This window comes from Nicotiana tomentosiformis, chromosome 1 (assembly GCF_000390325.3).
Source record: "Nicotiana tomentosiformis chromosome 1, ASM39032v3, whole genome shotgun sequence".
Lineage (NCBI taxonomy): Eukaryota > Viridiplantae > Streptophyta > Magnoliopsida > Solanales > Solanaceae > Nicotiana > Nicotiana tomentosiformis.
The window spans coordinates 146,973,650-147,001,010 of NC_090812.1; the positions used below are offsets into that span (position 1 = coordinate 146,973,650).

A 27,361-nucleotide genomic window follows, 5' to 3' on the forward strand; every position below is an offset into this window, starting at 1 on the left:
AGTACCTATTGAAAAAAGGGTACAAGAATGATTCAATTTGTTCTTGTGTCTTTATAAAAAGATCTGGATCTAAATTTATTATAATCACCGTGTATGTTGATGATTTAAATATCATTGAAACTCCTAGGGAGCTTCCTAAAGCAGTAGACTATTTAAAGAAAGAATTTGAAATGAAAGATCTTGGAAAGACAAAATTTTGTCTTGGTCTACAAATTGAGTATATGAAAGATGAAATTTTTGTCCATCAACCAGCATACACTAAAATGATTTTAAAGCGATTATATATGGATAAAGCACATCCATTCCGACCACATAAAAATAATAAAGAGCTTCTTGGTCCCGAAGTACCATATCTTAGTGCAATTGGTGCACTAATGTATCTTTCTAATATTACAAGGTCTGACATAACTTTTTCAGTTAATGTCTTAACAAAATATAGCTCTGCTCCTACAAGGAGACATTAGAATGGAATCAAACACATATTGCGGTATCTAAAAGGGACTACCGATATGGGATTATTTTATGACAATGATTGCAGTCCCGATCTTGTTGGTTATGTCGATGCTGGGTATTTATATGACCCACACACGGCTCGATCTCAAACAGGCTACGTGTTTACATATGGAGACACTGTCATATCTTGGCGATCGACTAAGCAATCAATCGTGGCTACTTCATTTAATCATGCTGAGATAATTGCTATTCATGAAGCAAGTCGAGAATGTGTATGGTTGAGGTCTATAATACATCTTATTCGAGACAAATGTGGTTTGAAGTGTGACAAACTACCCATAATTTTGTATGAAGACAATGCAGCATGCATAGCCCAATTGAAGGGAGGATTCATAAAGGGGATAGGACAAAGCAAATTTTACCAAAGTTATTTTTCACACATGATCTTCAAAAGAATGGTGATATCAATGTGCAACAGATCCGTTCAAGTGATAATATGGCTAATCTGTTCACCAAATCTCTACCGACGTCAACCTTCAAGAAACTAGTGTACAAGATTGGGACGCGAAGGCTCAAGGATGTGAATTGATACTCTCATCAGGGGGAGTTAATGCGCGTTGTACTCTTTTTCCCTTACAAGGTTGTCCCACTGGGGTTTCCTTGCAAGGTTTTTAACGAGGCAACCAAAAGGCATATTTCTAAACATGTGTACTCTTTTTCCTTCACTAAAATTTTTTTTTCCATAGAGTTTTTTTCTAATACAGTTTTAACGAGGCACATTATCTATGGACATCCAAGGGGGAGTGTTATAAGAAAAATCAAATTATGGTGGATGTCTACTCTTCCTCCATGATCTTCTCAAATGCTTAATGACATATTCAATGACATATTTTTCTTTACTTTTCATGCATATATAAATGCCTTGTAATAGATAAGAAAATACACACAATTGAAGAAGAAAATCTCTTCCTTCTCTCTATCTCTATTTCTTGTTTATGTTTTACTAAATTGCTTTTATTTCATAACAACATATCTTGTTCATGTTTTACTAAATTGCTTTTATTTTATAATATATTTATCCTTTTCCTCATTTTTTTGGGCTTTTGAAAATTTCTAAATCATCTCTTCAATTTTAAAAAAACACTCATCCGTCGCTTATATATTCAATTTTTCTTATTGGTTGTCCCGAATGGACGGCTTACGTATTCAGTTAGATAACTCAAAAGACACTTTCGTTGGCATCTTAAATACGCCCCCTTTTTTCCCTTAACGAACTTTATCTCTTGCCTCTTCTTCAACAGTTTTCTCTTTTTTGTTTTATTGGTTTTTTTTAGTGTCCCTGTATACAATAGAAAGCCCTCCAGATAGAGTTAACGATTTCTTCGTTTTCCCGCTTAGAATTACCTTGAATCTCTCTCAACATAATTGAAAACCCCCAATGCATCGAACAAGGCCGCCGAGAAGAAAGGTTCGAAAGCGTTGAAGAAACAAAATTGTGATTAATGTGTTGGCCTTCACTAAACTTCTTATAGTACTAAACCTTGCAATGCCATTATATGCCATTCAGTTAGCAATACAGAGAAGACTGTCGAGGAGAAGTGAATTGCTGGTAAGAATTCTCTAGCAAAGAAGAAGCGCGCGCACCGTTTTATGAACATTTCATCATATTTTGGTAGTGATTAATTTTAACTGTCTATTCATTAATTATTTTCCATCCATAAAGCAGCCAAAAACTGAGACTAGAAGGATTTTAAGGGGACAATTAAGTGTGTTCGGGCATTTTGTTTGTTCCTTTTTTCTCATTCTTTCCCTAATCAATTTTGTTTTTGTTCAATTCATATTAAATTTGAAGATTTATAAGTCACAATGAAACGACGAGACTTTTGCTTTTTAGTTTCGCAGATTTTAGAGGTAAAGCCTTCTTGTATAGAGAGAATATCTCAAACAAATTATCTCGCCACCATATGGATTTGATACATTCAGAAGCAATGGGATGTATTCTCTGCGACTCCTTAATTTGTCATCAAAGGCAACCTGTGGGCGGGAGAAGAACTCAAGATACTTCTGTTTTTTAAATTTACTTTGTATATATTTTCTTAGCGTTATTTCTGTTAAATTCTGCATCTCATGTGTCTGAGTTGGATATGACTATAAGCACTCAAAGGATCAGGTGGGGCTATCAATGTCTACATTATGGTATATATAGTAAATTAGGCCTTATTGAGAAATTCTAATTTCAGCAGTGAGTAGTTTATATATATATTTTTTAAAACATTTTCTAAAATATTTCTAAATATAGACTGAACTTTTTAACAAAGGATTATATAGGGATATACCTTAAATGCAACTTTGAGTTACTAAAACATGCATGGTATTCTATGGTGTTCCTTGTACCCTTCTTTTTCTTTTTAATTTCTAGGAAACCAAGATCCCCTACTACAACTTGGAGATATATACTCTTTTCTTATTTTGCACCAAATCCAGATTACCAATATGATCTCCAAATATACATGGAAGATCAAATCATTTGGCTACCACTGCAATTACCTTTTATTTTCATGTTTTCAAAAACTCACAAGGAAAGAAGACGGCATCACTCTTATCTAGAAAATGGGAATCAGAATTTGTTCTTCTCTATAATCACAGCGATCATATCAGGCATTGTTGATGATATTAGAAGCATGGCAATGACTAGGCAAGGCGAGCACTAGAAATGATTCAGGGAAAAGATATCATTTATCAGCACTATGGTTAATACCTCACATTAGCCATAAAAGATGCTTGAGAGACGGGGGCGGCCCAACGGTATTTGGGGCCAAAAGTCAAAATTTAATGAGGGGCCCTAAGTTTTTCGGTATTAAAAAAACTCATTTAGTAAAATTTTATTTAAAGTTTATTTTTCTATTTTTTGAGATGTAAAATTATTAATAATTTATTTATAATCGATTTCTTGACTAGGATTATATATGTTTTCACTTTCTAGGATTATTATCTAATTCTTTTAGGATTTCCTGATTTTCTAAAAAATCAGTGACTCACTAATTTCTTCTTCTTCTTGGATTCCACTGTCTGTCTAACTCAATTATATTAGTGATTTGTTCATCTACCACAAAATATTTCCTAATTTTTTATTTAAAAATTTTATTGTTCGCTAAAACTTTACCAAGCGCTCCTTATTGGGATTGTATTAAAGTTCTAATTCTTCCATTTTTCGGTATTTTTAATACGCGGATTCATATTTTCTTGTTGATATTTTAAAATTCATAATAAATAAATAAAAAGATGATACATATACTTACAAACAAAAGATATCAAAAAATAACAAATTCTAGATGCAAAGTAATAAGAAAAGTACTAAACAATTGAACCTGGTTTAACAAACAGTTATAGATAACTTGATATTACTTTTGTTGCTTCAATATTTTTGGTGCAATGTCGGGAAAACTTGACAAAAAAGGGTTGCAATTGCCTTTTGCTATCTTACTTGACGGAATATTTTATGAGATAGTGGACTTATAAAGAAAGACAAAGTAATCAAAATAATATGGGCCTCATGATAATGATGATAGTGTATAAAGGAGTCAAGAAACATATTCACACCTAAAGTTTTGGGCTGAATCCCAAAAGTAACTATTCATATTACCAAATTATCTCTTATTTTCTTTTTCATGAAAAATGCTTCTTTTTTTTTATATATTAGATATTTTTTTAAAAAAATTATCATATGCAGCTATTTAATATTAGAAAATTTTGGGCCCCATATCGGTTGCTTGAGTTGCCTTAACATCGGGCCGCCCCTGTTGAGAGAAAAGGCATATCCAGTTTTTTCGAGGCATTTATAATAATCGGTGAGAATGACTTCTATAAATAAACAAGAGAAACGTTTATTTTTAGTCGCTCCTACAATAATATCCGATAAAATGTATATGTTTTGTATATATGTCTATTTTTCCCCGTAAACAATTCGAGAAATTAACATGAGGGACAATGCAACATTGTTTTTCTTTGTTTTATTGGGAGTTCTACAGAGTTCCTGGCGTCAGTTGTTCATAAGACATTAAATTGTTGGTTGACAACCTTAACAAGGGAATTCTCATGTACGTGCAAAATGGTGCAAGTATAAAGGAAGGAGAAGTGACAACAAATTGAGCGAGTCAAATTAAAAGACCAATCTGAGGAACCTTTAGTGTGAGACCAAATCACATAATAATATGATTATAATATGACCAAATCACATTATAATCAGCAGTGGTAGTGTAGGAGGTGTGGTATGGGGTGTAAAACAAGAAAAGTGAATGACCTATACCATATACACTTATTTCTAGAATTCTAATCTTGCTCATTTAATTGAATTGTTGCTGACTTGTAGATTTGTACTGGTTTGGTATATTGCATGCAGTAACACCCTCAAAACATGAATTTCTGACATTTGCTTTATTGACATCTCTTCCTTTTCCAATACCCAATACTATAGAATCATCAACTTCAGGTTTATTTTCGTGATGGATTCAATAACTGATAATTCACGTATCTATTGAGAAAATCTGTTGCATAGGCATGTAAATGCTTGTATGGTTTGAAATTTATTTTTAATATTTTCAGGTATTAGAAAGAGATTAGTTCATAAATTCACCGAGGCCTTCGATGACCGCGCGAAGCACGTACAAATTTACTAATCTTATTATATTAAAAGGATGGTAGTATGCATTGTAGTTAAGCCAAGTGGCATATTGAGAAAAAGCCACTTGACATTTTTAGGATAAAAAATTAGGAAAAATTTAATGGGAATCTATATTAAGATTTTGAATTGATAATCTAAATCTAATCAATGAAATTTCGAAATGGTAACTTTGGACCATAAAAGAAAGGAGCTTATTTTGTGGAATCTGTTTGCATGTATATTTATTAATTGGATTTTCATCCAATTAAACTTAAGCACTTAAAAAATCAAATTAATAACATTGCTTTAGTATAATAAAATTAATTGAATTTTACATGCATACAAATTGAAAGTCAAACCTCTTAGCATCGATATATATTTTCGAAGAAAGAATTTAAAATATTCATGTAATGTAAAGTTATCCCAAACTACATTTTATATTTATACTATTTTCAAATTACAAAGATTAAAATTACACAAATGAATTTGAGCTAAATTACATAAATGGAGGTGACCATCTAAATCTAAGATAGCTAAATTACATAAGGAATAAGACAAATTAGACACTACTAGAAATTCGGTAAAAACCGACCAACGTTGGTCGGTAATGGCCAAAACCCGACCAAAACGCGACCATTTACGTGTGAACGGTATTTTTGTGGTCGGAAAGGCATACCGACCAAAGTTGGTCGGAAATTACCGACCAACTTTGTTTGGTCAATTAAATTCAAAAAATAAAATATTGCAAAAAAAAACCGACCAAAGTTAGTCGGTATTTTAATTATGTAATAAAAAGATTCACCATCTGGGAATCGAACCGGGGTCTGTATTGTGGCAGGATACTATTGTGATGACCCAAAATGTCATCTTTAAATTTAATAATTAATTATATGATCTAAGAACTATTTACCATTACTCGACTTGCGTGTGCAGTCCGTAAAAATTTTTCGAAAAGTTTTCAGGTGAAAAATGAATTAAAATGTGAATTAGAGCTTTAAAACTCAACTGAGTTGACTTTAGTCAACATTTTGAGGAAACGAACTCGGATCAGTGTTTTGATAGTTTTGGTAGGTCCGTATCGTGATTTGGGACTTAGGCGTATGCCCGGAATCAAATTCCGAGGTCCCTAGCCATGAGATATGGAATTTTGATAAAAAATTAAAAGTTTAAGTTCAAATAGTGACCGGATGTCAAATTATATGCAAACGACCCCGGAATAGAATTTTGATGATTCCAACAGCTCCGTATGGTAATTTTAGATTTAGGAACATGATCGGAATTTTATTTGAAAGTCCGTAGTAGAATTATGCTTGAAATGCCAAAAGTTGAATTTTTGGGAAGTTTGACCGGGGGGTTGACTTTTTGATATCGAGGTCAAAATCCGATTCTGAAAATTTTCATAGCTCAGTTATGTTATTTATGACTTGTGTGCAAAATTTAAAATCATTCCGAATTGATTTGATGTGTTTCGACACAAGATATAGAATTTGAAAGTTCAAAGTTCATTGATTTTGATTTGAGGTGCGATTTGTCGTTTTGATGTTGTTTGATATAGTTTGAAGCCTCGACTAAGTTCGTATGGTATTTTGGAATATGTTGAAATAATTGGTTAAGGTCCCGAGGGTCTCCGGTGGATTTCGGAAGGTAAACGGAATGGATTTCGAACAAAGAGTGCTGGAAATTTCTGTTGTAGAAATTTCGTGCGTGGAGCCAATTTTGGAAGCTTATATCTCGCAATTCATAAGAAATCAGAACAATTTCAATCCATAAAAGTTGTAGTCGTTTGATTATAGTTTCCAGAAAGTTAAACCATTCATTATTTGGACATTTGTACAGAAAGTTATGACGGATTGAATGAAGGCTGGTAGAGCAGTTTCGCCAGAAATTTCTGATGCGTGGAGCCGATTTTGGAAGCTTATATCTCGCAATTCATAAAGAATCAGAACATTTTCAAAACATGAAAGTTGTAGTCGTTGGATTATAGTTTCCCGAAAGTTAAACCATTTATTATTTGGACATTTGTACATGAAGTTATGATCAATTGAAGGAAGGCTGGTAGAGCAGTTTCTGGTGGACTTTTAGTGACGAAAAATGGACTTTTAGTGACGGGAAATGGACTTTTAGTGACGGATTGGCAGAAACTTAAGGACCAAATATGGTCATTTCATTCATTTCGTTTTGGATTTTTGGAGCACAGTTTATGGGCGATTTTCACGGGAAAACTTTGGGGTAAGTGTTCCTTATCCTATATTGATTATATTTCATGATTCCATACTCATTTACAATATGAATCCGTGAATTTATGGAAGAAAAATCAAGATTTTTGCAAAATCTTCCAAAAACGAAAATTTAAGATTTGGAGATTGAGTTTTTATCGGATTTTGGTAAAATTGGTATGGGTGGACTCGTAATTGAATGGGTTATCGGATTTTATAAGTTTCGTCGGATTCCGAGATGTGTGCCCCATGGGCAAATTTTGAACTAATTTCGAATTTTATTGAAAATATAATATTTTCTTATGAAATTGATTACTATAATTTTTGTTGACTGTATCGAATTAATTATGACTAGATACGAGTCGATCGGAGTCGAAAAATCGAGGAAAAAGCATAATACTTGGTTAAATTGGAGCAAGTCGAGGTAAGTGACTTGTCTAACCTTGTGTGGGGGAAATTTTTCCTAGGATTGGTATTGATGTGAATATTGAAATATGTTGAAAGTCGTGTGCACGAGGTGACGAGTGTGTACACGGGCTAAATTGCGAAAGATTATATTTTTAAATTGTGTAGATCACTGTTGCGCATTTATTAAATTATTTTATCTTGTTATATTCTTAATCATTGATCTGAGATATATACTTCAAATTTGATTGATCTTTTCTTACTAATTATTTTACCTGTTTAGTTGAAACTTGGTTTCTTTTATTCTGTGCATTATTTGAAGGTTGATTTTCTTTAAATTAAATATTATTAATATGAAGTATTTGATATTTTTAAACTTGATATTGAAGCAACGTAGTAAAGATTTTGAAATATTATTTTCCTAAATTATTTACTCCTGAATATTTTTATACTCATTGTGAGGGAGCCGTGAGCTCTTTATTGTGGAAGAATATTATTGTTGAATTATTTTGACATGAGTCGTGAGCTCTTTATTGTGGAAAAATACTATTGATGAATTATTTTGACATGAGTCGTGAGCTCTTTATTGTGGCAAACTATTATTGATGATTTATTTTGGCATGAGCCGTGAGCTCTTTATTGTGAAAAAATATTATTGTTGAATTATTTTGGCAAGTTATTTGAGCACTTGAGGTGCAAATTATAATATATTGTGATATTGATACGCATGCGGTGGTATAAGGTCTGGGTGTTGAAACGCATGCGGTGAGATAAGGGTGGCTTGATACGCGTGGCTAGTAGGGGTGACTACTAGAAGTCATGCGATGTGATAAGGGTGGCTAAAATGCAAGATGCTATTTCGGAAAAAAATGTTTTCTTTAAATAAATTGTGAAGGCTCCCGCGGTGATATAAGAAAATGAGATATTGTGAAATTATTTATAACTTGGGACTACGAGGCGGTACCTCGGTAGTGCCCTTATTGATATTGATTTATGGCCATAGTTGCTTTCGATTAATTATTGTGATTTTCATAAAGTTGAAGGAAATTCTGTTTTGATTCCACGAGATATTATTTGCAATTATTTGGTGTCATTAAATGTGACATACTGTTTGATTCATTTCCAATGTCATTTTATTTTACTACATTGATAAACATTTTACCATGCCATTATTATATTCCAATAGGGCCTCACCTGACCTCGTCACTACTCTACCGAGGTTAGGCTTGGAACTTACTGGGTACCGCTGTGGTGTACTCATACTACGCTTCTGCACATCTTTTTGTGCAGATCCAGGTACATTTTTATCAGCCTAGACGTCAGTGAGTTACCTGCGCACGGAGACTTCGAGGTATATCTGCCAGCGTCCGCAGACTCCGGAGTCCCCTTCTATCATTTTATGTTGCTTCCTTATATTTTATTTAGACCTTGACATATAGAGACATTGAGAATAAATTCTTAGAAGCTTGTGACTTATTTCTACCGGGTTTTGGGAGTTGAAATTGTTTGAATTGTAGTTTATTTATTTCAGATATTTATTATTATTCCGCATTGATAGGCTTACCTAGTCTTAGAGACTAGGTGCCATCACGATATCATACGGAGGGAATTTGGGGTCGTGACAAGTTGGTATCAGAACACTAGGTTCATAGGTGTTATAAGTCACAAGCAGGTTTAGTAGAGTCTTGCGGATCGGTACGGAGACGTCTGTACTTATCTTCGGGAGGCTATGGAACTGTTAGGAAAATATTCATTTCCTTGATTCCTTATCGTGCGGCATTGATTTAGCGTGAAACATATATCTCATATTCCTTTGTATCCACTCGTGTATGACATTGTGCACTCAATATCAGTTGTGTGTCGACGGTTCGTGATGCCGCAGATGGACTACGAGGGAGCCAGAGATGCTCAAACATTTCCTTAACGTGTGATTCCGACTGAAGATGTGGGCGTATTGAGAGATCACCTAGTGAATCATGTGGGGGTGCAACGGACGTTGGCGTCTGGTTGATTTATACAAGCTGTGAAGGTTATTATTGTGGATCATCGGACGTTGTGACCTATGACTTCGCGCCGAGTGGGGGGAGTCCACTACCAATAGGTGGATTGCGACGTCATGTATTATATCAGTTTTGGCCTGAAATGTATATATGTGGTACTGAAAGGTTCCCTAAAATTTACACATGTTTAAGACCTGAGATTTTGTAAAGGATAAGGTTGGGACTTGCGGTATGTCCGCCTCCTTAATAATCCTATACTTCAATACCAAAGGAGTTATGGAAACAACTCTAAATTTATAGAAGGTCTACTCAGCGTGGACGTCACTGTTGCGGATTTTGGGGTGCTTCTGAGTAAGTACACTTGTTGATGAGAGTCTGGACTATGTGGTTCGTGATAAGATTTGTCTTTATGGAGCTCTACTTTCGTGATCGTTGTGTATAAATAGGGGTAAGGGTTACCCCAAAGAAGAATCGAAGAGTTTGTTAAGAAATTGGTCAGCTCAACAGTGTTGAGTCAGCATAACAAAAGAAGAAATTTGCCTTGGGAGAGATAATTCTCCACCAGTGTTCGTGGCAAGCCTATAAAGAGGGCAGACCAGCCAATGCAACACCGCCCGCTTGGCTCAGTTCTCATAAACGCTTTTGAAAGAGTTTGTTTTATGGACTCTCCGTAATGCGTGGCGCATAGGGTTTGAATGGTTGCGTCATGTCATCATTGACGGTGTCAGAATATGCCATCAAGTTCAATAAGTTAGCCCATCATACTCCTTCTTTACTTCCTACAGCCAGAGGGCGAGTCCGTAGACTCATTAAAGGACTCAATTATGATCGTAAAATTTTGTACGACTCGGGAGCTACAAGCTGATACTTCATTTCTGCTAGTTATACAAATTGCCAAGTAATTAGAATGTGTTCGGGGTGAAAAAAAAAAAAAAACTAAGGAGACCAAGACGTCTCAAAGTTCTGGGGGATTCAGTGGATTCTACTCTACAAGTATAAATCATTATGGAGGGGGCTCGGGCAGTCGGCCAGCCCAGTCCGCACATCGGATTACTCGGGGTGCTCCAGTAAGTTCTTTTAATGCACCACCGACATGAGTTCCTACAATGGTTATTCCAGTTATCTGGCACAAACTCAATATGAGCAGCCTAACTCGCAAAAAGGGTTGTTATGAATACGGTGATACTAGGCACATCATGAGAAAAATTATCAAAAACTTGGGAGAGACTTATTTCATCAAAGCACTCAGGCTACGTGCCCCATTGCAGTTACTACACCACCCACACGACCAGTTAGGAGTGGAGGACAGACGGGTAAAAGGCGTCCTAGAGGTGGAGACCTATCCGTTGATATATTTTTTTACGGTATGGCGGAGGTCGCTACATCAGATAGTGTCGTTACAGGTACGACCTCGATTTAATATAAAGGAATAATTTCCTTAAGTTTATTCAATTCTTAATATCGAAACGAGTCTTCCTATTGTGCTCTACTTATGAGTGAGCTTCATAATTCTATAATCTATTTATGTGTTTACCCCTGTTGGGAGATTTTATGGAGATAATTACGCCTATCATTTCGCGTTGGTCACTAATAAGAGCTGCGAGGCTAAATGTGGCTTTCTGTTACTCATTTCGGTAAATTTTTATGTAAATTCCGAATAATTAATTGCAAATTGTGAATTATATGCCCTACCGGTGTGGGGTTCATTATGTGTTGTGATTTGGTGTAACCGAAATTATTTAAAAGGAGAAAATGGAAATTTTCAATTGGCACGATGTGCATATTACTTGTGATTCAGAACTGAGGACGAGATCCTCACATTTTTATGTAAATTGATATGTTTAAACCGGGCTACGAGCTGCGGTGGAAGTTATATAAGGATGAGATCCTTGTGAGGAAAATTCTTGTATTTAAGTTCTCCCTTGTGAAATTAAATTTGTACTATAGTACTAATAGGGAGTCATGCCTGTTAGGCTTATTTGAAAATTCTTATATGAAATTCTCTGTGCATAGTTGTCAAATTCGTGTTGTAATTATTAATTTTTAACCTACGAGGTAGGTGCCCGCTTAGGTGGCGTTAAATGTGACTCGTTAATTCGGGTAAATAATTATGAAGTCTTCATGCCTCGCATCTAGTTATCAGTATTGTGAAGGTTTGCAACGAGTTTTTTGTTAACATGAGGTTAAATGACGATTCTGAAATTGATTATGAACAACTATTAAGACCAAATTGATCCAAGAGGGTGCCCCATTTACAAGGTCAGACGAGTGTGAGTTAAGCTTTCAGAAGCTTAAGATCACTTTGACTCCGACACACGTATTGGTATTACTTACATATTCAAGGTCTTATACTGTGTATTGTGACGCATTGCGTATTGGTCTCGGCGCGATGTTGCTGCAAGATGGTAGGGTGATTGCCTACGCGTCCAGACAGTTAAAGGTACATGAGAAAAAAAAAATTTGGTCTACGGCCTTGAGTTAGCAGCTATTGTTCGTTCCTTGAAGAGTTTGGCGGCATTATTTGTACGGTGTCTATTGTGAGGTCTACATCGATCACCGAAGTCTACAACATCTGTTTAAACAGAAGGATCTTAATTTGCGGCAGCGAAGATGGTTGGAGTTGCTTAAGGATTATGATATTACCATTCTCTATCATCTTGGGAAGGCCAATGTAGTGGCCGATGCCTTGAGTCGGAAGGCGGAGAGTTTGGGCAGCTTAGCATATTTACCGGTAGTAGAGAGGCCTTTGGCCTTGGATATTCAGGCCTTGGCCAACCAGTTTGTCAGATTGGATGTTTCCGAACCGAGTCGAGTTTTGGCTTGTGTGGTTTCTCAGTTTTCTCTTTATGATCGTATCAGGGAGCGTCAGTATGATGACCCCCATTTGTTGTCCTTAAGGATACAGTTCAGCACGGCGATGCCAAGGAAGTCACTATTGGAGATGAAGATGTATTACAGAAACAGGGCAGGCTATGTGTGCCAAATGTAGATGGTTTGCGCGACTTGATTTTCCAGGAGGCTCACAGTTCGCGGTACTCCATTCATCCGGGTGCTGCAAAGATGTATCAAGACTTGAGATAGCACTATTGGTGGAGGCGGATGAAGAAAGACATAGTGGAATATGTAGCTCGGTGCCTAAATTATCAGCAAGTGAAATATGAGCATAAACGACCGGGTAGATTGCTTCAGAAGTTGAAAATTCCAGAATGAAAATGGGAGCGGATCACTATGGATTTCATTGTTGGGCTCCCACGAACTCGGAGGAAGTTCGATGCAGTTTGGGTGATTGTGGATAGATTGACCAAGTCAGTTTATTTCATTCCTATGATTACTACTTACTCTTCAGAGCAGCTGGCTCAGGTATATATTCGCGAGATTGTCAGATTTCACGGCATACCGGTATCTATCATCTCTGACCGGGGTACGCAGTTTACATCACGGTTCTGGAGGGTAGTACAACGTGAGTTGGGTACTCGGGTAGAGTTGAGTACAACATTTCACCCTCAGACAGACGGGCAGTCCGAACGCACTATTCAGATACTAGAGGATATGCTTCATGCGTGTGTGATAGATTTTGGGGGTGCTTGGGATCAGTTCTTACCACTTGCGTAGCTTGCTTACAACAACAGCTGTCAGTCAAGCATTCAGATGGCTCCGTATGAGGCCTTGTATGGTAGGTGGTGCCAGTCCCCAGTGGGTTGATTCGAACTGGGCGAGGCTAAGCTATTGGGTACAGACTTGGTTCAGGATGCCTTGGAAAAGGTTAAGTTGATTCAGGATTGACTTCGTACAACCCAATCTAGACAGAAGAGTTATGCGAATCGGAAGGTTCGTGATGCTGCATTCATAGTTGGTGAGCGGGTATTGCTCCGGGTTTTGCCTATGAAGGGTGTGATGAGGTTCGGGAAGAAGGGCAATTTGAGCCCCAGGTATATTGGGCCTTTTGAGATTCTTGAGAGAGTTGGAGAGGTGGCTTACAAACTTGCACTACCACCTAGTCTCTTTGCCGGTCATCCGGTATTCCATATTTCCATGCTTCGAAAATATCACGGCAATCCGTCTCATGTGTTAGACTTCAGTTCGGTTCAGTTGGACAAGAATCTATCTTATGTTGAGGAACCAATGGCTATTTTGGATAGGCATGTTCGAAAGCTGAGGTCAAAAAACATTGCTTCCGTGAAGGTTCGGTGGAGGGGTCATCCAGTCGAGGAGGCGACTTGGGAGACCGAGCATGATATGCGCAACTGCTATCCACACTTATTCACCAGCTGAGGTACTTTTTCTAACTCCGTTCGAGGACGAACGTTTGTTTTAGAGGTGGAGAATGTGATGACCCAAAATGTCATCTTTAAATTTAATGATTAATTATGTGATCTAAGCACTATTTATCATTACTCGACTTGTGTGTGCAGTCCATAAAAATTTTTCACTAAAAGTTTTCAGTCCGTAAACTTTTTGTCATTTTGTCTTTTTATTTTATTTTTTTGAGCCGAGGGTCTTTCGGAAATAGCCTCTCTACTCCTTCGGGGTAGGGGTAAGGTCTGCGTACACACTACCCTCCCCAGACCCCATTAGTGGGATTTTACTGGGTTGTTGTTGTTGTTGTTGTTGTTGTTGTTGTTGTTGTTTTCAGGTGAAAAATGAATTAAAATGTGAATTAGAGCTTTAAAACTCAACTGAGTTGACTTTGGTCAACATTTTGAGCAAACGGACTTGGATCAATGTTTTGATAGTTTTGGTAGGTCCGTATCGTGATTTGGGACTTAGGCGTATGCCCGGAATCAAATTCCGAGGTCCCTAGCCCGATATAAGAAATTTTGATGAAAAATTAAAAGTTTAAGTTTAAATAGTGACCAGATGTCAAATTATGTGCAAACGACCCCGGAATAGAATTTTGATGATTCCAACAGCTCCGTATGGTGATTTTGGACTTAGGAGCATGATTGGAATTTTATTTGGAAGTCCGTAGTGGAATAAGTTAAATTTTTGGGAAGTTTGACCGGGGGGTTGACTTTTTGATATCGAGGTCGAAATCCGATTCTAAAATTTGTTATAGCTCAGTTATTTCATTTATGACTTGTGTGCAAAATTTGAAGTCATTCCGAATTGATTTGATGTGTTTCGACACAAGATATAGAATTTGAAAGTTCAAAGTTCATTAATTTTGATTTGAGGTGTGATTCGTCGTTTTGATATTGTTTGATGTAGTTTGAATCCTAGACTAAGTTCGTATGGTATTTTGGGACATGTTGGAATAATTGGTTAAGGTCCCGAGGGTCTCGGGTGGATTTCGGAAGGTAAACGGAATGGATTTCGGACAAAGAGTGCTGGAAATTTATGTTGCAGAAAATTCGTGCGTGGAGCCAACTTTGAAAGCTTATATCTTGCAATTCATAAGGATCAGAACAATTTCAAAACATGAAATTTGTAGTCGTTGGTTATAGTTTCCAGAAAGTTAAACCATTCATTATTTGGACATTTGTACAGAAAGTTATGACGGATTGAATGAAGGCTGGTAGAGCAGTTTCGCCAGAAATTTCTGATGCGTGGAGCCGATTTTGGAAGCTTATATCTCGCAATTCATAAAGAATCAAAATATTTTAAAATATGAAAGTTGTAGTCGTTGGATTATAGTTTCCAGAAAGTTAAACCATTTATCATTTGGATATTTGTACCTGAAGTTATGATCAATTGAAGGAAGGCTGTTAGAGGAGTTTCTGGTGGACTTTTAGTGATGAAAAATGGACTTTTAGTGACGGAAAATGGACTTTTAGTGACGGATTGGCAAAAACTTAAGGACCAAAATGGTCATTTCATTCATTTCGTTTTGGATTTTTGGAGCACGGTTCTTGGGCGATTTTCACGGGAAAACATTGGGGTAAGTGTTCCATATCCTATATTGATTACATTTCATGATTCCATACTCATTTACATCATGAATCCGTGAATTTATGGAAGAAAAATCAAGATATTTGCAAAATCTTCCAAAAACGAAAATTTAAGATTTGGAGGTTGAGTTGTTATCGAATTTTGGTAAAATTAGTATGGGTGGACTCGTAATTGAATGGGTTGTCGGATTTTATAAGTTTCGCCGGATTCCGAGATGTGGGCCCCACGGGCAAATTTTGAACTAATTTCGAATTTTATTGAAAATGTAATATTTTCTTATGAAATTGATTACTATAATTTATGTTGACTGTATCGAATAAATTATGACTAGATACGAGTCGATCGGAGTCGGAAAATCGAGGAAAAAATATAATACTTGGTTAAATTGGAGCAAGTCGAGGTAAGTGATTTGCCTAACCTTGTGTGGGAGAAATTTTCCCTAGGATTGGTATTGATGTGATTATTGAAATGTGTTGAAAGTCGTGTGCATGAGGTGACGAGTATGTACACGGGCTAAATTGCGAAAGATTATATTTTTAAATTGTGTAGATCACTGTTGCGCATTTATTAAATTATTTTATCTTGTTATATTCTTCATCATTGATCTGAGATATATACTTCAAATTTGTTTGATCTTTTCTTACTAATTGTTTTACCTGTTTAGTTGAAACTTGGTTTCTTTTATTCTGTGCATTATTTGAAGGTTGATTTTCTTTAAATTAAATATTATTAATATGAAGTATTTGACATTTTAAACTTGATATTGAAGCAACGTAGTAAAGATTTTAAAATATTATTTTCCTAAATTATTTATTCCTGAATATTTTTATACTTATTGTGAGGGAGCCGTGAGCTCTTTATTGTGGAAGAATATTATTGTTGAATTATTTTGACATGAGCCGTGAGCTCTTTATTGTGGCAAACTATTATTGATGATTTATTTTGGCATGAGCCGTGAGCTCTTTATTGTGAAAAAATATTGTTGTTGAATTATTTTGGCAAGTTAAATTATTTGAGCACTTGAGGTGTAAATTGTGATATTGATACGCATGCGGTGGTATAAGGTCTGGGTGTTGAAACGCATGCGGTGAGATAAGGGTGGCTTGATACGCGTGGCTAGTAGGGGTGACTACTAGAAATCATGCGGTGTGATAAGGGTGGCTAAAACGCGGGATGCTATTTCGAAAAAAAATATTTTCTTTAAATAAATTGTGAAGGCTCCCGCGGTGATATAAGGAAATGAGATATTGTGAAATTATTTATAACTTGGGACTACGAGGCAGTACCTCGGTAGTGCCCTTATTGATATTGATTTATGGCCATAGTTGCTTTCGATTAATTGTTGTGATTTTCATAAAGTTGAAGGAAATTCTGTTTTGATTCCACGAGATATTATTTGCAATTATTTGGTGTCATTAAATGTGACATACTATTTGATTCATTTCCAATGTCATTTTATTTTACTACATTGATAAATATTTTACCATGTCATTATTATATTCCAATAGGGCCTCACCTGACCTCGTCACTACTCTACCGAGGTTAGGCTTGGCACTTACTGGGTACCGCTGTGGTGTACTCATACTACGCTTCTGCACATCTTTTTGTGCAGATCCAGGTATATTTTTACCAGCCTATACGTCAGTGAGTTACCTGCGCACGGAGACTTCGAGGTATATCTGCCAGCGTCCGCAGACTCCGGAGTCCCCTTCTATCATTTTATGTTGCTTCCTTATATTTTATTTAGACCTTGACATATAGAGACATTGAGAATAAATTCTTAGAAGCTTGTGACTTATTTCTACCGGATTTTGGGAGTTGAAATTGTTTGAATTGTAGTTTATTTATTTCAGATATTTATTATTATTCCGCATTGATAGGCTTACCTAGTCTTAGAGATTAGGTGCCATCACGACATCCTACGGAGGGAATTTGGGGTCGTGACAACTATTCTACCACTACACCATTGGTACATTTTATTTTAAGACCGTCTTTTATTTGATTTATACTTTTTAATTGTATTTTCGCACGAAAATAACTGACCAAAGTTGGTCGGTTTTTTTAAATGACCGGCCGAATTAATCGACCAATTTTGGTCGGTTTTTTTAATATTAATTTTTATTTATTTTAATTGAAAAACCGACAAAAGTTGGTCGGTTTCTTGAAATATAAATTTCGCGGGACTCAAAAATAATATCCCGTATTTTTACAAAAAAAAATATATTTTAAAAAACCGACCAAAGTTGGTCGGTCGATCTTGGTCGGTTTTTGCCGAATTTCTAGTAGTAAGATTTGATCAAATTTAATTTATGGTGAAAACCATTGAGATTGACTCATAATTTTTACTAAATAGATTTTGAAAGCTTTCCAAAAATAGGGATTCCTATTTAATAGTTATTCACTATCAACATAATCAATTTTCTTTTATTTCATAATTTTAATATTTTTGAAAATATTACGTAGAGAATAAAATGGTAGTGGAAATGCGACTACATCAATTAGATATGATGTGTTCAAACAATTAAAAGAGAAAGAAAATTTAATTGCATGTATTATAAAAATAATTATAAGAAAACTCAATATAAACAAAATAATCAAAGAATTTATGTATTAATATTTTAGACTAATTCAAAGTTACAATGTAAAATAAAATGTGCTACTATTTTTTGTTATAGGTAAAACAGTAATATAAAAACTAATTTGAATTTAATAGTAGGGAAGAGAATGTATAAAGAAGAAAATAGAGATAGTGTGAGGATACTTATACTTTAAATTAATTTTAAAATAAATAAATTAAATAACTAAATAATACTTAAAAATATTAGTGATATATTTAAAAGATAAAAGAGCTTCGAGTAAAAAGATAAAAACGTAAAAATATATTAAATTTGAAGAATAAAAAAAAAAATATTTTATTGATGACTATTAAAGGGTAATAAGCAAGACATTAAGTTAATTGGTAAGCTTAAAAAAATCACATGATAGTATAATAATATTAAATTATGAATAATATAATAACTATAAGTAAAGAACAAAAAGAAAAGAGAATTTATGTAAAAACGTGATGAATAAGACTTATTTGACTTTAAGATGAAAAATAAAGTAGTAGTAGTAGTATCTCAAACAAGATAGATCACAACGTGATATATTTAGTATTCTTTATTATTGTCAGCAAAACAAAATGTATGTATTAAAATCAAGAGGTTGAGTTGTTACAAATATGAAAAAAATAAGTTGTCCACTAGGAGATTTGAGAAATAAATTATGTCATGTTTCTTAATTAATATCTGACAGTTATATGTAATTTTTATCTGGAAGATTTATATTTTAAGGTTATTGGTACATAATTCAATTAATTTAAATCACAATTTGAGACGATTTGTATCCGTGCATCGCGCGGGTACTAATACTAGTATGTAGTTAAAGAAATTTTAGCCAATCTGTCAATTGAGGGGCATATATATATATATATATATATATATATATATATATATATATATATATATATATATATATCCTATATTAAAAGCACGAAGGCCCTTAGTAAAATATCGTTCGTCTTTTTTACCCTTTAAAAATAGAATTCACACGGACAAAATAGCCATTTAATTATTTTCCAAAAATTTGGGACTTTGAAATCAATTACAATTTTACATATTATATCTTACCTTATTTGAAATTATATGTAATTAGTCCTAATATGTAGGACTCACGCATGCTATGACTCAGAAAAATATTTCCTTTTTTGGAGAAAAAGCAAATTTACGGTTTAAAAGATTGCAATATGCTTTGTTGACCAATAAAAGATATTATCATTTATTTATGTCCTAATTTTAATAGAAAACATATCCAACTTTATTCAAAATTAATTGTAAATGAAACGTCATTAAGTTTTCTCCAATTATTCAACAAATGAAAAATTTCTTCATTTTCTCTATAAATCTAACTATTTATTGTAAAATATTAAATCAATATTAGTCATATATAGACTTACATTGTCACTTCTCAATTTTTTTTATGAGCTATAAGACAACATCTTCATCTCCAAAATACTAAAAGAATTATTTTTTTCATTTAGTTTATTTAAAAAGTCTTAATAAAAACATATTTATATTATGTGTGGTCAGCACCAATCGTGTTCGAGCAACAAAGCTTACACTATTCACATTGGTTCATCTTGCTATGCCTCGAGCCTTTTGCTCTTCTAACGTAAAAGGTGGCCGGCCATTCGTCAAGGCCCAGGATCCACTGGACATCTCAGCAGCGGGATTTGATACATGCATCCGATCGAAATTGCATTTTGGTGCTCCCTTAGCGAAATGTCGTTTACCTTTTTTGTCCTTTAAAAATTGAATTCACATTAGACAAATAGTAATTTAAATATTTTTCTAATATATCGGGCTTTTAAATCAACTAAAATTTAGTATTATAAAACCTTTCCTAATTGAACTAGATAGGAAGGCCTAAAAAATCGAAGCAAAATATATTCAATATAAGTTGTAATTAATTATAGGGTTAAGTGTATGTTCGGTGGCGTAAATTCTTGCCGTGTAAAAGTTTTGGTGAACTAATATAAAAGGAATAAATTAAATGCAATCATGTTAGGAATGCATCATATCTCATCAAAATACCGAACTTATGCATATATCTAACAAACTCAAATTAGTTACCTATATTTGCATGTTGCCGTCAAGAACGGAAACATGCATATTGTGTACGCTTTTATTCTATTTTTATAAACTTAGGTAAATCTTTTAGAATACACATACACGCACTTAAAAGTTTACTATGTTATCTTTTACAAAATACATATGCACTTAGAAGTTTACTATTATTAGGTCACATAAATAAGAATAATTTTCATATGATATTTTCATATAAGTTCTCATAAATAATAATAAGGCATTTCAAGATTTATGTCACGACCCAATTTCACCTGTAGGTCGTGATGGCGCCCAACACTACAGCTAGGCAAGCCAACTAATAAATTAAGCATACATTGAGAAAATTTAAAACCAAAAAAATATATATATAAAAAAAACCAAACTCTACCAATGTGTGTGCCAAGACCTGATGTCACAAGTGCATGAGTATCTAGTAGATTATACAAAACTCCAAATAATGTCTGAAATGAAATAGACAGAATGTAAATATAAGAAGAGACACTGGTAGCTGCAGAAAGGCTCAGAAAGGCAGCTCACCACTATGCCTCGGGATGACGTGAGTATGTGATGATAGGTCCTCCACTAGTACCTGTCTCAGATCCTGCACAAAAAGTGCAGCAAGTGTAGTATGAGTACGTAAACAACGTGTACCCAGTAAGTATCAAGCCTAATCTCGAAGTGGTAGAGACGAGATGGCCGACTTTGAAACTCACTATGGGTCAATAATAATAACTGAAATAAAACTAGGATATTTAAATCAGCATGATTTACAGAATTTACAATAATTTATTTAATCAGCGGAAATAATCAAATTCCTTCAAATGTAACAATTCTCAATATATTAATAAAATTCCTTCAATTCAAATAATTTCTAATTTATCAATTAAATCTCATTTACAGGAATAACAATTAATTCCTTAACAAGCAAGAATAATAATTCATTAAATTTCAAGGATTTTTCAATTTATCAATTAGCTTCACAAGCTGAAATAAATTATTAAAGTATCGGGTAATTATTATTATTAAGCACGATTTCTCCCAAGGACGTACGGCCCGATCCAGAGTATCGTGTACACTACCGAGGGACGTGCGGCGCGATCCATAGCTGCATCTATCCTGCCGAGGCGTTCGGCCCGCTCCACAAGAAAGGAAGACATTTTCTTATGTGCCTCCGGAAGGAGAGTATATTTATTATAAGATAAATTCGGGAGGAGAATAATTTCTTTTAATAATTAATTGATTTAAACAGAAAATCAAGCCTATGAGATTTCCATCCTTTAATAACTTTATCTAACAATTCATAATATATTCATATATATCAATTAATATTAATTAAACAAAGAATATAATTTACACAAGTAATGCATGCTTTGAGTCCTAAACTACCCGGACTTTAGCATTAATAGTAGTTACGCACGGACTCTCGTCACCTTGTGCGTACGTAACCCCCCACAATTAGCAACAATGATTTAATTTTAATCACCTATGAGGTAATTTCCCCCTCACAAGATTAGACAAGAGACTTACCTCGTCTTGCTCCAATTTAACCCACTAGAAGGCCTTTTCCACGATTATCCAACCCTGTCCGGCTCGAATCTAGCCAAAATAATTCGATACAATCACTAAAAATTATAGGAATCAATTCTATAAGAAAATACTACATTTTTTATAAAAAACCCGAAATAAATTAAATATTCGTCTGTGGGGCCCACATTTTAAAATCCGGCGAAAGCCCATTCAATTACGAGTCCAACCATGCCAGTTTCACTCAAATCCGACTCCGAATCGATACTGAAATCTCAAAAATTCGTTTCTATGAGATTTCTAAATTTTTTCCAAATTTCAATCTCAAAACACTAATTAAATGGTGAAAACAATGATATATTTGTGTATATAGACCAAATTCGAGTTGGAATCACTTACCCCAAATGTCTTTCCTTGAAAATCTGTCAAAATTCGCCTCTGCTCAAGCTCAAGTTTGTCAAAAATGGCAAATGAGTCGAATGCCTCTGTTTTTATAACTTACAGATCTGTCCAGTCCTATCAGGGAGCTCGATTAGGGGAGCTCGATCAGGGGAGCTCGATCTTGGGAGCTCGATCTCGGGAGCTCGATCTCGGGAGCTCGATCTTGGGAGCTCGATTTTTGGGAGCTCGATCTTGGGCCAGAATTTCCAGCAGAAAGGAAAAATTGCAGCAGTTGTTTTAAGTCCAACTTTTGATCCGTTAACCATCCGAAACTCACCCGAGACCCTCGGGACCTCAATCAAATATCCCAAAAAGTCCTAAAATATCATACGAACTTATTTGAAAACTCTAATCACATAAAACGACGCTAAAACCACGAATTATGCTCCCATTCAAGCTTCATGAAACTTAAAATTTCTAACTTCTACACTTGATGTCGGAACCTATCAAATCAACTCCGATTGACCTCAAATTTTACACACAAGTCATAAATGACATATAAGAGCTATGAAAATTTTCAGAACTGGATTCTGACCCGGATATCAAAAAGTCAACTCCCCGGTCAAACTTCCAAACTTTAAATTCCTATTTTAGCCATTTCAAGGCTAATTCACTACGGACTTCCAAATAAAATTTCGATCATGCTCCTAAGTCCGAAATCAATATACGGAGCTGTTGGAATCATCAAAATTCTATTCCGGGGTCGTTTGCACATAATTAGACATGCGATCACTATTTAAACTTAAACTTTTAATTTTTCATCAAAATTCCATATCTCGGGCTAGGGACCTCGGAATTTGATTCCGGGCAGACACTCGAGTCCCAAATCACGATACGGACCTACCGAAATGGTCAAAACACTGATCTGAGTCCGTTTGCTCAAAATGTTGACTAAAGTCAACTCAATTGAATTTTAAAGCTCTAATTCACATTTTAATCCATTTTTCACATAAAAACTTTTCAGAAATCTTTACGGATTGCGCACGCAAGTCGAGGAATAATAAATAGTACTTTTCGAGGTCTTAGAACACATAATTAATTATTAAATTTAAAGATAACATTTTGGGTCATCACATTCTCCACCTCTTAAACAAACGTTCGTCCTCGAACGGGTTTAGAATTATACCTGAAGTGCTGAATAAGTGTGGATATCTGCTCCGCATATTTTCCTCGGCCTCCCAAGTCGCTTCCTCGACTGGTTGGCCCCTCCACTGGACTTTTACTGCAGAAATCCTCTTGGACCTCAACTAGCGAACCTGTTTATCAACAATGGCAATTGGCTCCTCTTCATAACCCAAGTTATTATCTAGCTGAACTGTACTGAAGTCTAACACATATGATAGGTTGGCATGATACTTCCGGAGCATAGATACGTGGAAAACCAGATGAACTCCCGATAGGCTGGGAGGCAATGCAAGCTCATAAGCAACCTCCCAACTCGTTTCAACACCTCAAATGGGCCTATACCTTGGGCTCAACTTGCCCTTCTTCCCGAATCTCATAATTCCCTTCATCCGCGAAACCTTCAAGAGAACTTTTTCACCTACCATAAATGATATATCACGCGCTTTCTGATCCACGTAACTCTTTTGTCTGGACTGTGCTGTACGAAGTCGCTCCTGAATCAACTTTACCTTTTCCAAGGCATCCCTTACCAAATCAGTACCATATAACTTAGCCTCACCTGGCTCAAACCATCCGATAGGTGAATGACATCGCCGACCATATAAAGCCTCAAATGGAGCCATCTCAATGCTGGATTGGTAACTGTTATTATAAGCAAACTCGGCCAAAGTCAGGAAACGATCCCACTGACCTCCAAAGTCGATCACACATGCCCTGAGCATATCCTCCAAAATCTGAATTGTCTGCTCTGACAGCCCGTCGGTCTGCGGATGAAAGGCTGTGCTGAGCTCTACACGGGTCCCCAACTCACTCTGTACTGCTCTCCAGAAATGTGAAGTAAATAGAGGGCCTCTATCTGATATGATGGAAATTGGCATACCGTACAACTGAACTATCTCTTGAATATAAATCTGGGCCAACCTCTCTGAAGTATACGTAGTCACAACAGGAATAAAATGTACCGACTTGGTCAACCTGTCAATAATCGCCCAAACTGCATCAAACTTCCTCAAGGTCCGCAGCAACCCAACTCCAAAGTCCATAGTAATTCGTTCCCATTTCCACTCTGGTATAGTCATCTGCTGAAGTAGGCCACCTGGCTCTGGTGCTCATATTTAACTTGTTAGCAATTTAGACACCTAGATACATACTCAACTATGTCCTTTTTCATTCGTCGCCACCAATAATGTTGCCTCAAGTCACGATACATCTTAGTAGCACCTGGATGAATAGAATACCGAGAACTGTGTGCCTCCTCCAGGATCTTTTTCCTCAGTCCATCCATATTAGGAACACATAGACGATCCTGGAGTCGCAGAACACCATCCGCTCTAATAGTAACTTCCTTGACACCACCTCATAGTACCGTTTCACGAAGAACTATCAAGTATGGGTCATCATACTGGCGAGCCTTGATCTGCTCAAATAGTGAAGATTGGGCCACCACACATGCAAGAACTCGGCTGGGCTCTGAAATATCCAGCCTCACAAGTTTGTTAGCCAAGGACTGAATATCCGAGGCTAATGGCCTTTCCTCTGCTAAAATGAAAGTCAAACTACCCATACTCTCCGCCATCCTGCTCAAGGCATCTGCAACCATATTTGCTTTGCCCGGATGATACAAGATAGTAATATCATAATCTTTTAGTAACTCCAGCCATCTACGCTGCCTCAAATTTAGATCCCTCTGCTTGAACAAATACTGCAAACTGCGATGATCAGTGTAAACTTCACAAGGTGCCCCATAAAGATAATGCCTCCAAATCTTAAGGGCGTGAACAATCGCAGCTAACTCCAAATCATGTACCGGATAATTCTGCTCGTAGGGCTTCAACTGACGTGAAGCATATGCAATAACTTGCCCTTCCTGCATTAATACACAACCCAAACTAATGCGTGAAGCGTCACAATACACTGTATACATCCCTGAACCGGAAGGTAACACTAACACTGGTGTTGTAGTCAATGTTGTCTTGAGCTTCTGAAAGCTTGCCTCACAATCATCGGACCATCGAAACTGAACACCCTTCTGGGTTAATTTGGTCAAAGGTGCTGCAATAGATGAAAAACCTTCCACGAACTGACGATAATAACCTGCTAAACCCAGAAAACTCTTGATCTCAGTCGCCGAAGTGGGACGATGCCAATTCTGAACTGCCTCAATCTTTTTGGGATCAACTTTAATACCTTCGCCCGATACAATATTTCCCAAAAATGCTACAGACTCTAGCCAAAACTCACATTTGGAGAACTTAGCATATAGCTTTTGTTCCCGCAATGTCTGAAGCACTACTCTCATATGCTGCTTATGTTCCTCCTTACTGCGTGAGTAGATCAATATGTCATCAATGAAGACAATGATAAACAAATCAATATATGGCATGAATACCCTGTTCATCAGATCCATAAACACTGCTGGGGCATTAGTTAAATCGAAGGATCACCAGAAACTCATAATGACCATATCTAGTCCGAAAAGCAGTCTTCGGAACATCCGAATCCCGAATCTTCAACTGATGGTACCCCGACCTCAAGTCGATCTTAGAGAATACCCTAGCACCCTGCAACTGGTCAAATAGATCATCAATACGTGGCAACATGTACTTGTTCTTAATAGTGACTTTGTTCAATTGGCGATAATCAATACACATCCGCATTGTTCCATCCTTCTTTTGCGCAAATAATACTGGTGCACCCCAAGGCGATACACTCGGTCTGTCGAACCCTTTGGCTAGTAACTCTTCAAGTTGTTCTTTCAATTTTTTCAATTCTTTCGGAGCCATGCGATACGGTGGGATAGATATAGGCTGGGTATCTGAAGCCAAGTCAATACAGAAATCAATATCACGATCAGGTGCCATACCTGGAAGATCTGACGAAAATACATCGGAGAACTCCCGAACTACAGGCACTGAATCAATAGCCGGAGTCTCTACATTAGTATCCCGAACATAGGCTAGATAAGCCAAACAACCCTTATCAACCATGTGTTGAGCCTTTATAAAAGAAATAACTCGATTAAATAAACTAACAGGCGAACCCTTCCACTCCAGCTTAGGCAATGCTGGAATAGCCAAGGTAACAGTCTTGGCATGACAATCTAGAATAGCATGATATAGAGATAACCAGTCCATGCCCAGTATAATTTCAAAATCGATCATCTCAAGCAATATGAGATATGTTCTAGTTTCATAACCACAGAATGTAGTAATATAGGACCGGTAGATCCGGTTCACAATAACAGAATCGCCCATAGGAGTGGACACATAAACATGAGTACTCAAGGACTCACGAGAAACACCTAGGAATGGAGAAAATAGAGATGACACATATGAATAAGTAGATCCTCGGTTAAATAATACTGAGGCATCTTTGCCACAAACAGAAATAATACCTGTAATCACGACATCTGAGGCCTCTGCATCTGGTCTAGCTGGAAAAGTATTTTACCGAGCTGGAGTGCCAACTGGCTGGCCTCCGCCTGGCTGACCTCTACCTCTAGGACGGCCCCTACTCACCTGTCCTCCACCTCTGGGTGGTCGGACTACTAGTGGAGCAACTGGTCCGATAAGCATAGGCTGCTGACCCTGCTATACTTGTCTACCCCGAAGCCTGGGGTAAAACCTCTGCATGTGACTGGGATCCCCGCACTCATAACAACTCTTCGGCGCGATGGGCTGCTGACTAAGTGTCTGGCCCTGGGGACGTGAATACCTACTGGGAGGACCCTGAATAGCTGGTGGGCGGTAAGAACTCTCTGGGATAGCACTGAGATAAGGTCGCACTGGAGAACCTCGAGGAGGTGGAGGTGCTGGATATAGGGGTCTGTTGGACTGCCCCCTCACGAACTGACCTCTGCCCCAAGACGGAGCACCTCTGAACTCTCCAGAATACCTGAACCTCTTATCTCTCATAATCTGCTCTCGGCTCTACTGACGTACACCCTCAATCCTCCGGGCTATCTCCACAACTCGCTCATAAGAA

At 36.3% G+C, this 27,361-nt stretch overlaps 1 long non-coding RNA gene across 1 annotated transcript; it reads left to right on the forward strand.

Moving 5' to 3' along the window:
• The first annotated feature begins 1,426 nt into the window (after positions 1 to 1,426).
• LOC138903712 (uncharacterized) lies at positions 1,427 to 3,416 on the forward strand. Its single transcript, XR_011413068.1, has 2 exons — positions 1,427 to 2,062; positions 2,348 to 3,416. It is a non-coding gene; the product is annotated as an uncharacterized lncRNA (long non-coding RNA).
• Positions 3,417 to 27,361: the final 23,945 nt, after the last annotated feature.